This window comes from Brassica napus, chromosome A5, assembly GCF_020379485.1.
Source record: "Brassica napus cultivar Da-Ae chromosome A5, Da-Ae, whole genome shotgun sequence".
Lineage (NCBI taxonomy): Eukaryota > Viridiplantae > Streptophyta > Magnoliopsida > Brassicales > Brassicaceae > Brassica > Brassica napus.
In genome coordinates, this window is record NC_063438.1 from 9,502,427 (window position 1) to 9,515,230 (window position 12,804).

Sequence of the window (12,804 nt, forward strand, 5' to 3'; positions counted from 1 at the left end):
AGAGAGAGAGAGAGAGAAGAGAGAGAGAGAGAGAGAGAGAGAGAAGAGAGAGAGAGGAGAAGAGGAGAGAGAGAGAGAGAGAGAGAGAGAGAGAGAGAGAGAGAGAGAGAGTAAATCAAGAGTAAAAGAGATAGAAAAGAGGATTTTTTTCTTAATCTGAATGTGAACATATTACAGATTTAAAGGCAAGTAGCCTTTTTCCAGAAACTATTAAACTATCTATTGCTTAAGTACAGAAACAATAAACTAATGGAAATGAGTAAAGAATTGTGTTCTGATCCAAGGAGTGAAAGTGACTTGTCTTCAACGGTTGGGAGCATAAAAGAACATGTGACTTTGCTTATTTTAATAACCCCTCTTGTTCCGTAATATCTCCAACGGTCACTTATTTCTCAAGTCGAGCTCTTTAACCTTCTCAAGTCTAGCCTTTGTTTCTCAAGTCTAGCTTTTCCTTTTGTTTCTCAAGTCCAGCCTTGTGTCTCAAGTCTAGCCTTGTTTATTTCTTTCATATCCTTTGTCAATACTCCCCCTCAAGCTTAACCATATAACATGGTTGAGCTTGGAAACCATGAACACATCCCTCACTAAAACCTTTGTGTGAAAAATCCAGTGGGACAAAAATACACAAAGGAAAAAGAGTAGATGTTTCATGGCTAAGGAGATCATGATCTGGACAAGTCTATGAGTCCCAATTTTGGATGAATGAACTCACAAACTTTGGTGCTTGCTCCTTTGGTAAAGATATCAGCTAGCTGGTCTTCACTCCTAGTGTAGCAAGGTAGAATGATCTTCTGCTCCACAGCTTGTCTCACCTTATGACAATCCACTTCAATATGCTTTATTCTTTCATGAAACACTGAGTTTGAAGTTATATGAATGGCTGCCTGGTTATCACAACGCATGGTGATTGGTGTTGTTCTTTCCACGCCTAAGTCTCTCAGCAGGTTCCTGATCCAGATGAGTTCACTAGTCAGCTTCTTCATTGCTCTATATTCTGCCTCAGTACTTGAACAAGACACCACTTTCTGCTTCTTGCTCTTCCAAGTAACTAGATTGCCTCCAATGAAGGTGCAATATCCTGTAGTAGACTTCCTGTCCACTCTATCACCAGCCCAATCTGCATCACAATATCCCACAATCTCTGTGCTCTTGTTGCATGACATCCAAACACCTTGACCAGGAGCCTCCCTTAGGTACCTCATGATCCTTTCCACCATGTTCCAATGATGAACCTTAGGTGCTTGCATATGCTGGCTAACTTGATTCACCGCAAAGCAGATGTCTGGTCTTGTAATTGTGAGATAGATCAGCTTCCCAACCATCCTTCTATATAGCATGAAGTCTCCAAATGGAGTATCTTTAAACTCCCCCTCACGCAAGACCTTATAACCTTCTTCAAGTGGCGTCTTAGCTACTCTTGCTCCAAGTTCACCTGTCTCTTTTAAAAGATCAAGTGTGTACTTTCTATGAGATAAGAAAAACCTCTCTTTAGAGCGGCATATTTCTATCCCTAGGAAGTACTTTAGCTCACCCAAATCTTTAATATCAAAGTTAGAATTAAGAAAAACTTTAGTAGAGATGATACCTTCCTTGTCACTTCCTGTGATGATGATATCATTTACATAGATCAGAATCACTACAATTCCTTGCTTACTTGTGAGGGTAAAGAGTGTGTGATAAGCTTCTGACTTTACAAACCCTTTTCCATTGAGGGTTGTACTCAGCTTGTGATACCAGGCTCTTGGAGACTGTTTTAATCCATAGATTGCTTTTTTCAGCCTTTAAGACATTTCCTGGCTTGACCATGTCTTCCATACCAGGTGGTGGTCTCATATACACCTCATCCTCAAGCTCTCCTTGAAGAAATGCATTCTTGACATCCATCTGCCATAGATCCCATTGTAAGTTCACAGCCAAAGAGAGCAGAATTCTTATGGTGTGGAGCTTAGCTACTGGTGCAAAAGTGTCTAGATAGTCTTCTCCATAGACTTGGGTGTATCCTCTTGCAACTAGTCTTGTTTTCTTTCTTTCTGGCTTTCCATTAGCCAAGTACTTGACAGTGTGGATGAGGCGACTTGTTACTGCTCTCTTGCCTTTCGGAAGTTCAGTTTCATACCAAGTATCATTCTTGACCATGGCATTGACTTCATCTCCAACTGACTCTCTCCATTCTTCATCTGCCATAGCCTCCTCATATGTTTTTGGAACACATACTCTTGGTCCAAGTTACTAATGAAAGCAACGTGCTCTTGAGGATAGCTTGCAAAGGAGCAGGTTGCTTGGATATGATGAGCCACTGCATTGCTGTTGAAGTATACTCTGGTGTCGACCCACTTGGATGGTTTCCTCGCTCTAGTACTCCTCCTTAATGGTTGAATCTGTTCTTCGACCACTGCGTCTTCATACTGATCATATTCTACCACTGTGTCTTCATACTGATCATATTCAGCTCCATCTTGATCATGAATTGATGCTGAATCATTTTCTAGTGTTTTTGGTGTTGATTCATGCTCATTGCCCTCCTCAGGATCAGGATGGACTGGCTCAATAATTGGTATTGTTTCTTCATTGGTTACAGGCACTGGTGTTGATGGAGAGGTTCTAGTCACCTCACTGCTCTAAGGCTTACTGATTCCTAAACTTTCCCGGATGATCTTCAGGTTGTTTGCTCTATCAGATGGTCCATGTGAGAGATCCCTAAGGTTTTCCCAGCTCTTCTCATCATAGTACCCCTTTGATTCTACAAACTTGACATCCTTTGAGAGTATTACCCTTCTTGAGTCTGGCAGGTAACACTTGTATCCTTTCTGTGTGTGAGAGTATCCTATGAACATAGCTTTGATACTCTTGGGATCAAGCTTAGTCCTTTGCTCACCTGATAGCAACACATAGCACACACACCCAAACACACGCAAGTGATCAATAGGAGGTTTAGTTTTGTTCATTACCTGAAATGGAGAGACATCTTTGAGGACTCTAGTTGGGATTCTATTGATGAGATAGCATGCAGAAACCACATTATCTCCCCAAAATCTCTTTGGAACATTGGTGTGAAACATCATGCTTCTTGCAACCTCCATAAGGCGGCGATTCTTTCTCTCAGCCACTCCATTTTGTTGTGGTGTGTATGGACATCTTGTCTGGTGAATAATTCCATGTTTTGATAAGTGTTGTTTGAAGGCATTGCTAGTGTATTCTCCCCCATTATCCGACCTAAAAATTTTGATCTTGGAATTGAAATGGTTAGTTACATAGTTTTGGAAGTTAATAAAAGCTTCTAAAACTCTATCTTTACTTTGAATCAATGTGAGCCAAGTATATTTTGATTTCTCATCTATGAATGTCACAAAATATCTATGGTTTTCTCTAGAAACACAAGGTGTAGTCCAAACATCAGAGTAAACTAGATCAAAACAATTCTCATACATAGTCATAGATGAAGAAAAAACAGATTTATGATGTTTACCAAGAATACAAGCCTCACAAGTTTCATTTTTAAGAGATAGATTAGGTAACATCAGTTGCAAAGCATGAAAATGAGGGTGGCCTAATCTAGCATGCCATAACACATCATTAGCTAAAACAGAGGCAGAATTAAATGCATAAGTAGAATCTGATCTAAGCTTGGCATCTTCAAGGAAATACAGCTCTCCCTTACTCACAACTTTGCCTAGCATCTTACTTGTTTCAATATCCTGAAAGCACACATCATTAGGACTAAAAATAATATTACAATTTAAATCATTAGTGGCTCTTTTCACAGATAAAAGATTAGAGGTAAAGGTAGGCGTGTAAAAGGCTTGAGATTCTTTATCAAACAGATTCAGATTTCCTACTCCTTTAATTGGAATTCTATCACCATTTGCAATCACAACACTTCCTAGAGCTGGTTAATATCACTAATCAGTCTAGCATCCCTAGTCATGTGATGAGAAGCTCCTGAATCAATGATCATTGGCCTAGCAGTGTGTGGTTCATTGTGAATAGAATTTAAAGCATTAATACTTTGGTTACCAGAATTCGCATTGAGAGCCTTGATCAAGGCCTCAATGTCTCTGACTTCCTGATGAATGCATCCTCATGAGATGGTTGAGGCATGGCGTGAGAGGTGGAGGCACCAGTATGGGTTGTAGAGACCAAGGCTCTCCCACCATCTCCCATGTGCATGTAGCTTGGTGTTGGATGCTCCTGAGCTCTTGCTTCATGGGCTCTGGCCTGGTTGTATTTTTTGGCTGAGGCTGGCCTGAGATGAGGATGGAGGATCCAACAGTTGGTTTTAGAGTGTCCTTGCTTCTTGCAATGTTCACAAGTCACTGTTTTGTCTACTCCTCCCCTTGGCTTGAAGTAAGCTTTGTTAGCTGATGCATTTGCCATATTCTCAGCCTTGTGTGCCATAGAAAAACCTCTTTTTCCACCTCCAAAGAGACCATCTGAGCCTATCTCCTTTTGAAGTTGAGCACACACTTCATCATAGTGTGGAAGCTCCTTGTCTCTCAATATATGTTTCACCACATCATTGAAGCTTGGGATGAGTGTGAGAAGCAGTCCAAAGGTCTTGTCTTGCTCACGCCTGGCTTCAAGTGTGTCAGGGTAATTGGTGCTTGGCCTTAGCATTTCCAGCTCAGACCACAGCTGACTATACTTCCCAAAGTGCTTGGTGAAGTCTCCTTCTTCTTGTTGTAAGTTGTTGATGGCTCTCTTCACTTCAAATATTCTGGTGAGATTTGAAGTGTTGCCATATACCTTGTGCAAAGTATCTCACAACTGTTTTGTGGTGGTACAATGTGAGTAAGAATCCATAAGAGGATCATCAAGAGAGCTTTGCAAGGTAGACAGCATCATGAGATCTTCCTGAACCCATTTGCCTTCGTCTACCACTACAACCTCCTTACTATCTTCTCCTTGGGTGATTTTCTTTGGAGCTGAACTTGAAGAGACATGCTCCCAAAGGCCTCTACCTCCAAGGGCTGTCCTGGCCATCCTAGACAAGGTAATATAGTTTCCTGGTCCCTTGAGTGTGACTGGAATGTGAATTGCTCTGTACTGCTCCATTTCTCTCAAGAATATTTTGAAATTTCAAACATGATTTGAGAGAAATTAGTTCTGGAACTGAGAGATATCAAGCTTAGAAACAAGATAAACTCTCAAGAAATAAGATTAGAGACAGAACAGAGTGAGCACATCAAAGAAATTTGAAGAAAATACTCAAGAACACTTAAGAATTCAGATTTATTATCCACTGGATAAAAGAAATCTGTAGAGAAATTTGTGAAATAAAATAGAGAATCAAGAGAAATGAAGTAACAAAGTGTGTTTTGCGGAAGTGTTTGAGGTAATCAGGAGCTTAAGCTCTGATACCATGTAAGAAAATGAAGAACAAGAGTGATAATGCTCAAGAACAAGAGAGAGAGAGAGAGAGAGAGGAGAGAGAGAGAGAGAGAGAGAGAGAGAGAGAGAGAGAGAGAGAGAGAGAGAGAGAGAGAGAGAGAGAGTAAATCAAGAGTAAAAGAGATAGAGTAAAGAAGGATTTTTTTTTCTTAATCTGAATGTGAAACATATTACACGTATTTAAAGGCAATTAGCCTTTTTCTAGAAACTATTAAACTAATCTATTGCTTAAGTACAGAAACAATAAACTAATGGAAATGAGTAAAGAATTGTGTTCTGATCCAAGGAGTGAAAGTGACTTGTCTTCAACAGTTGGGAGCATAAAGGAACATGTGAGTTTGCTTATTTTAATAATCCCTCTTGTTCCATAATATCTCCAACGGTCACTTGTTTCTCAAGTCCAGCTCTTTAACCTTCTCAAGTCTAGCCTTTGTTTCTCAAGTCTAGCTTTTCTTTTTGTTTCTCAAGTCCAGCCTTGTGTCTCAAGTCCAGCCTTGTTTATTTCTTTCATATCCTTTGTCAATAGATAGATGGATCATGGACACATGATGCACACTACAATGATTATGGATGGACATGGAAGACCTAAAAAGGAACAATTCAGCTATTGGGAGCACGAAACCGGTGACAAAGAATTTCACCACTTCACTCGGAGCTCGAGGCCCTCTCGTGGGTGATGTAGTGCATGCTTCAGCTGTCGACGTGTCAAGCTTTTGGCACGGATTGTAAAGATATAATCTTGATGATTCAAGACCCAGGAGCATGGCCCAACTTCTCAACTGAATTTGACGAGCTGCAAAAACTGAAGAGCAGATTCCCAGAATTATCTATTGTTTTTATTCCTCGATCTGAAAATGTATTTGTCTGATTCATTAGCTAAGATACCGAGATCTTTTCATAGTGATCTGTATTACATTGGTTGTTTTATTCCGGTTTGCTTTTCTAAACCTCCTCAAGTTTGAGTAATAGATTATGAAGGATCTTTGATGTAAAAAAAAGAAAGAAAAAAAGGCTAATTAACTACGTAAATAATAAACACTGGGAGGGGTTATAGGATGCGCATTTGCATGCTTCGATTCTGACATTATAGAAAAAATAGCTTTATCCAACTAAACAATACCAATTCACTAATATAAAAGGAAATTTCATTATTAATTTATAAACTTTTAATACGTAGCTATAATCATGGCTGTCCTATAAAACAATTTCTTTTTTTTTTTTTTTGCTTAGTAGAGTTTCCTGTAAAAGAATAATCACATGATAAAAAAAAAGAGAAGAAGATGATGATAGGATATTTATAGTTTCCAGGTTGTGTTCTGATATGGATGAGATAACGCATCCTAATCTGTCGCAGATCATAAAGAATGTACTCGTTGTGCTCTGTAAGCAAAATGAAACAATTTTATTGGCGTAAGGGTAAAAACAAAACCTGAATTATAATTATGAAAACAAACAAAAGAAAACCTTACAATCCATCTGATCCACGGGACATCCAAGTGGAACAACAACACCATCCTCCAGAGTTCGAGCTTCTTTCGGGTTCGGTGCTCTTCTTCCCACTCCCTTTGTACTGCATTAATATATACAAAAAGATTGGTAAGTATTTTATAACAATATCTCAAATGTCATATATAGATATATATAACTTCGACTTAATATGAGCATTGGTTTTTTTGGTGTTGTAAGTGTTTGTGCATAAACGAAAAAAAAAAATACAAACGTATAGCTAAGGCAAAGAAACAATCTTTTGGCGTATATAAATATAACTTAACTTTCCAGGAGGCAATATATTAGCAGAAAAGTATGCTCTTTGAAGTTCAACCATTTCATCTAAAGCTACATATCCCCTATATATTAAAAGAAAAACATTATAACATATTTTTGTAGCCACACGTCATCACCACAATCATTCTTAGAATCTCTAAAAAAATATGTTGGTCCATATAAATATATAATAAACTTTTTATTAAACTAACCATAAATTAATCATAAATGTTCTTCAGTGTTTTCTTAAATAAAAATCACGGAATTACCTAATGTGGCTAAAGTATATATGACAATTAATGATTTTGAATAATACAGATTTGATAAAAATTAGTTTATTCTCTATCATATTTTTAAATTTTAACTTATTAAAATAAATTAAACAACCACATTAACTATATAATAAAAATTTAGATTTTTTTCCTATATGTTATATTTTGAATTTTTAAAAACGAATATAAATGACTAAAGTTGTTAAAAATCCCACATTGTAATTTTTGTGATCCATGAGTTAAAATTTATGTTATAACAATATACAAATGATTACGAAATTAAATAAGTAGAAAATATCATTTACTAAATATTATATATACATATGTGTATTAATATTTTAAAATAAATAAATTATATACCATATACATAAGTATTTTAATTTCGAATTTGCTTTGAATTTTTTTGATAAACATTTTGAACAATTATTAACAACTTAATATTTAGATTTTAAACTTTGCATTGAATTTTTTTAAAATTATAAATTACTAAAACTATTATACATCCCACAAATTTTTTATTGTTATCATTGATTTAAAAAAATTGTTATAAAGAAATACAAATGATCAAAAATAATATGAGTATAAAATATTTTTTAACAGATGTCAATTTTAAAAATGTACTATATATCTATGTTAATATCATTTAAACTTAATTTTATACCATAAAAAATAGAAAAAAAGTTTTTGTCTGGATTAATAAAATTTATTTAAGTATTTGTACCAATTTAATTATATACGTAATAGTTACTAAATTTTTAATTATTCAATATATATTTATTATTTTATAATATGTAAAAATTTATAATACTTAAAAATAATATATATATAATATTCATTCCACGCAAGGTGCGGATCTTAACCTAATATATATATATATATATATATTACAACGAGCTTTTAAAGCGATTGGAATTAAATAACTGAAAATAAGTTAAGAGTTATGTAGATATCAAATTAATGTACCTCGCACAAGAGTAGAACACCGTCTTTGCAAACGGAGTTTTCATAAAAGGAATAGCCTTTGCTTTTGGAGAACATGTCCGCAAAGTAAACACCTTTTCCAAACATATAACCTCGATGAGGAGCTTCAGGAGGAGCAATTTGAGGACCTGATGATCGTCATATAGACCAGTTCTTCTAATATTAATTAGTTAATCACTTAGTGTTACATTATACAAAGCACAAACTATATACACGTAATTACAGTACATCACCTTTGGTTAAAATGCTGGCCCAGTTAGTAAGGTGTGACCCGTGCCATAGCAGCATCCTGTTCTTCGTTTGCGAAAAGACAAAATGTATGTAGAATCATAAAACGATAAGAGGATTATATGACTTTTATGTGTATATATATTAATATATATAGTACATTACCTTATTGAAATCATCAGGTAGATTTGTTCTTAATGTTGTTCTGAATACTTGAGCGACCGGTCTCTGCTCATGTCTCCTCTTGTCTCTTGTATTCTCTATATACTCGGCGATCTGATTCCATTATATATAACAAGTAAAACGAGACTAATAATCTAGATATTCACATTCAAGGCAATATTAGCTAGAAATCAAGACATACCATGGCAAATTCCTCAGAATCTTTACATATTGGTGTCAAATCACATCTAAGGTGCTGGTAGTATGAATACAAAGGATCCTCCTACATACATCCCATCAATGGTTACACAAAATATAACAAAAAATAAGGAAAATCACATAGATTCATATATAGTTCAAGCTTAAAATCTAAATGCATTACCTGTGAATCAGAGCTACCCAGACAAAACCTTCTTCGCTACTTCAATTTCGTTTAAGGCTTCAACCTTTCATCGAAACATATATGTGTTAAAAAAGCAGAAATATCTAACCAAAAGTGAAAGGAAGAATAAGAAAGAAGATTCACCATATCTAACTTCTGTCTCAACTTCTCGGGTGTGTTGATAACAAACTCACCTGTTATACATAATTCAAAAGATTCACTGTTATGAAATCTTCCAGTAATCAAGTTGCATGTGATAACTAACCCGCATATTATCGTACTTACGCATTTTTTGAAAACCAAAATCATGAGGTATGACGGTGTAGAACTCTCTGTACCAAAATAAAATAAAAAAATGTCAGCGAAATTAATGTAAACACAAATAATTAATAATAATAATAATAATAATGTAACCACAAAAGAAGGTAGAAGGATGTGTACAAAGAAAAAAAAAGTTAGAAGGATGTAACTAACCCCAAACAGATGCTGATAGAATCAATATGTAAAACACCTTACCCGCTTAGTTCTTCAAGTCTAGCTTGTGTTTCTTCGTTTATAATCTTGTCTTGCTGTTCTTCAATCACTTTTGATATTCTCTTCAGTAATTCATAACCCTATTTCAAGAGGAGCAGTTAATCATCCGATTTTTGTTTTATGTAGTAATTCAAGAGGTGCATTAGCTTTGGCTTTTAAACTGTAAAGAGCGAATATATATAGGTTTTAAAAATCTCCAAATTGTAAACAGAAAAATATTTAATTTTTTTCTAAAAATGCAATATAACAAAAGCAGCTAGTATAGCAGTTATTTCAGATACCTTTAGAATTGTGGACTTGCTTAGCTTACCAAGTGGCAACTTATTGGCATCATAACCTATTTCAGCCATTTGTTTAACCATCATGTTGTCATTAAAAATGAGAGATACGAAACTGGCGACGTGAGAATCAAGTCTTGATAATTCCAAAGGTTTATCAACTTCTAATGATTCGCCAAGAAGACTCAAATGTGAGGATCCGACTCTGCACAAACCACAAAAAATTAAGCAACCTACTTGGCTAATTATCACCAGAGTTGGTTCTGAGAAACATCTTTATCTTGGTCCCCAACTTTTAATAGCTTAAATACATAGGACTAATGCCCCCAAATGATAAAAGATGTATTTTATTAAGTTTTACCTAAAATGTTTACTGCTCACTAAATCTCATGACCGACCTTGTTTATCATTGGTTTACAATAGAACTAATGCCCCCAAATGATAAAAGATGTATTTTATTAAGTTTTACCTTAAATGTTTACTGCTCACTAAATCTCATGACCGACCTTGTTTATCATTGGTTTACAATAGAATATATACGTACCTAGGACTTGCTTGATTATGAACTTGTTCTTGTTTTCACCAAGATGAGTCTGAGTGTCTGACTTAAGGTAGCATCGTAAATGTAGCTCCCCTACACAATTCATCAATAAAGAAAGATGGTGAGTCTCAAAATCCATTGAAACTTAAGACAAACGGAAACAGGAAAAATCTTGTTTCAAGCTAGGGCTTGTTCAATTAGGGTTTAGTAGTGACCTTTTGTAAAACATGGAAACTGCTTTTGATTTCCTCAGGAATCCAGGGATCCAATACTGCTGCACCTTTCTTTGTTGCTGCGACTATTTTGTTCTTCTCCTCTGCTTTAGTAGTCTTCTTCACTTTTTTTTGTTTTATCTTTTGGTGTAGTTGCGAAGAATCTTGTGAGATTATGTAGAATTAGATACCAAAACAACTTGTTTATTCATGATCATTGAGTAGTATATTTATACAAGGTAGAACACTGTAAAAATAACTCCTTTTTTTTTGTCAACTGATAATGCATTAAAATATAAAAGAAGAGGTTCAGCCCAATGGGCTGTCCATTACAAGAGATGGGTTTCTGAGGGTGGCATTTGCTAAAAGATCAGCATGCCCATTCTCAGCCCTTGGAATAAAACTGCAAGAAAAGGTAACAAATGAAGAAGACGACTTATCAATATCCTGCAAGATACCGTAGATTTCCTTCTGAGACTGTTTGCTGTTGATGGCCCTAACGAGGGTTTGATTGTCTGAGAGCATACGAAGATGAGTAACTCCCATAGAGATGGCCTCCGTGATTGCTGATCGCATCGCCAGAGCCTCTGCAGTCAACGCGGAGTGTACATAGATTTCGATTTTGGATCCACTGTGATTAGGCAGTCGTTGTGGGCCTGAGAAAATCCATGCCGTGCCCGCTCTCTTTGTGATTGCATCGTAGGCTGCGTCTGATTTGCAAGTCATAATGGCTAGATCGAGGTTCTGGCCGGAATTGATCATTGTTTCGTTGCTATGTCGTTGCTGTGTGATCTGTTGTGGCTGAACTTCTGGTGGGTTTGTTTCTCCTCCTAACTCTGTCTTTTTCTTCTCCTGAGGCTTTGCTTCTTGTTGCGCCATATTCCGTTATTTGGCCCATCTAATCGCTTTTGTTGCTGTCTCGATTGCAGGAGTCTGGCGTTTCTCAAATATTAGAGTGTTCCTGGAAGTCCAGAGAGCCCACGCCATCCATGGCAGAAGATTGGAGGTCAGACCCGTTAATGGGGCGTTTAGGATCTTCCTGAAACTGACTAGTGCTGTCGCCATGTCTTGGTATGCAGCTATGTTAACCGCGGGGGAGAAAGACGAGTACTGCCACACCTGAGTTGCGTAGGGGCATTAGAAGAAGATGTGAGCTTCTGTTTCAAATTCTCCACACCTAACGCATTTAGCCTCATGTAGAAGTCCTCTCTTTTGCAGATTATAACCTAGAGGGATTGCCTTGTGGATCACTGACCAGAGGAATACTATAATTTTAGGAGAACACGAGCTGTTCCAGATATCTCTCCGATAGTTAAATTCATCTTGGCTAGTAGGTCTGGGAGATGACTTTCCTTTGCAGCAATGGTGGAGTGGTAGCCAGATTTTTCTGTATATTTTCCATCCTTTGCTGGCCTCCATATGTAGGCATCTTCCGATTCTAGGAGGCTAGGTCTTAGCGCCAGAATCTGCGTGGAGAGCAACGGTAACTCTTCCTCTATTTTTTTGTGTTCCATGTATGTCTGTAGTTAAGAAGTATGCTACTCTGAGGTCTCTACTGTCTTCGGTAATAGGTCCAAACGGTCGCACTTCCTGAGATAGGGAGATCCAAGAGTCTTGCCAAACTTTGGTAGTAAGACCATTTCCGATCACCTTGCCCAGTTCAGTCTTCAGTAGATCTCTGCCGTGGAGAATGCTTCTCCAGCCATGGGAGCAAGAAGGAGGTGTTGCTACATCAAGGAAGCTCTTCTTACTGCAGTACTTCCCGGTAAGGACTCTAGCTTGTAAACAGTTTGGGTTTGTGAGAACCCGCCATGCTTGCTTAGCTAACAAGGCTTGGTTAAATGCTTGTATCTCTCTGAAACCGAGCCCTCCTTCTGCTTTTTGTTTAGCTAACTCCTGCCAGGAGATCCAACTCATTTTTCTTCTCTGATCATTCCCATCCCACCAGAATCTGGTCAAGATAACTCCTAAAGTGCTATAAAACAGGAGATAAACATAGTTATATCATTATCTTTAAGGAAGTAATCCTTATCTAAACTCTTCTCTCTGATACTCTCCCTCA

General features: G+C 36.8%; 1 pseudogene; it reads right to left on the reverse strand.

Annotated features, from left to right (window-relative positions):
* Positions 1-5,870: 5,870 nt before the first annotated feature.
* On the reverse strand, positions 5,871-11,621 carry LOC125608553 (annotated as a pseudogene).
* Positions 11,622-12,804: the final 1,183 nt, after the last annotated feature.